The following is a 1,897-nucleotide window of genomic DNA, read 5'->3' as shown; positions in this document are numbered from 1 at the left end:
TGTATCTCATTCAGTTTCCTTAGAGTTATCACTCGAAATTCCTTGTCAGTCATTTCAAGGGGTTCTTGTTCTATAAGATCTAGACTTTGAAATTTATTAAATTTTGATGGTGTACTTTCTTGATTTTTTGTACTTCTGGTATCTTTTTTTTGATGTTTATTCATTGTGGCAGGGCGTTTCATATTTCATAGTCCACCGGTTTGAGACTATTGACTAACTAAGATGTTGCTGTGGTTGCCAGTTTGGTATGGCTACCTCCGTGACTGCTCAGTTGGCCTCTAGTGCCTTGTGTGTGTGGTTGCCTCGGGTCTTGGGACTCTCTGGGGAGCCACCTCTCTGGTCAGCATGGACTCTGCTGGGCTGCTGTATCATGGGCTAGTACCGCAGGGTGTGTGGTCTCTGCTGAGCTTCCACTTCCTGTGCTGGACTACTCCCTGTTCCGTGCACTCTGGCCCGGGCTGCTAGATCACGCAGTTACAGACCCACAGGGTGTGTGGTTTCTGTGGAGTCTCTGCCTCCCTAGCCAGACATCTCCCCACTCTGTGCACACTAGGCTGGGCTGCTGGATCTGGCAGTGGCGGCCCCGCAGGGTGTGTGTTTTCTACTGTGTTTTTTTAAATTCCCTCATGATTGAATTAAGGTGTAATTTATTTTCCAAACTTATGCAATATTAACATGATTAATATTATTACTATTATTATTCTTTTATATTATTATTAAATTATGGTGATAAGAGAATATATTTTATGTAATAGCCATTCTTTGACATTTATTGTGGATTTTTCAGCTTATTAAATGTTCTATGTTTATAAAAGCTAAATATTTCTTTGAAATGATTGTGTATCCTCTGTTGGTGAAGAACTCTACATTTATCTATTATATTAAATGGGTTAATTGTGTCATTGACATCCTTTTCATAACTACTAATTCTACTTGATTTATCCACTTGTGAAACATTTAAATTTTGTATTGTGTATTCATTCAGCATTTTGAGCATTAGAAAAAATTTGATTTGTTTATTTTAATACTACATTTTTAAAAGCACTCTTGGCCTTAATAATTGTGTTTGATTTATTGTGGTTTTCTTTTATTAGTTCAAATATCTCTCTTTAAATATTGATATATTTCACCTGAAAAAGTATTTTACTTAATAATAGTATTGTTCCACCAGTTTTTGATTGGTTGGTATATCAACTGAGAATTGAGCTTCTGGGATGGATTGAATTGTGTCCTCAAGGACTATACTGGACACAAACTTGGGGACTTCCTCCAGTTCTCTTGACTATTTTCTATTCTCTTGGTCAGCACCTTGCCTGATCCAGATCATTCTTCCATTTTGGGCTTGAATGGAAGACCACACTGTGGACATGGGATCTGACTTTCTAAGGCCACCAAGGGTCTGGATGATATAAGGCAGAATAAGAGAGATGTTAGTTCTGCTTCAAGTAAACCCTGGCCAATGGGAAATAGAAGACACAAAGAAGTCAAGAAGAAAAATTCATATTTCTCTCCCTCTTCCACGGACTTATGCTCAATATGGATCCCCTTGTAACCATTCTGGAAAAGTCCTGGGGACCAAGTGAACACATTAGCTGAGCACCCTGCCATGTCTTACCTCACTATGAAGTGGCCACCAGCAGGTCATACATCACATCACACTGTTCCACCTCTCTTGCCTCAATTTCCACATGTCCTCCCTGTTGCTGAACTTGCCTTCCCAAAAAAATGTTGTCACTTTAATCCCTGACATTGGCTCTGGCTTTAGAAGCCCTAGGCTAAGATATTCATTCAGCTGTACAATTACTACTCTCTCACTTTCTGTGCATTTATAATATAGTGATTTTTTTAAAGTTCATTTGGAAAAAATACTATGTAAAAATAACATTTGAATGAGGCA

This window comes from Galeopterus variegatus, unplaced genomic scaffold (assembly GCF_000696425.1).
Source record: "Galeopterus variegatus unplaced genomic scaffold, G_variegatus-3.0.2 Scaffold17949, whole genome shotgun sequence".
Taxonomy (NCBI): domain Eukaryota; kingdom Metazoa; phylum Chordata; class Mammalia; order Dermoptera; family Cynocephalidae; genus Galeopterus; species Galeopterus variegatus.
This window is presented reverse-complemented; position numbering follows the sequence as displayed.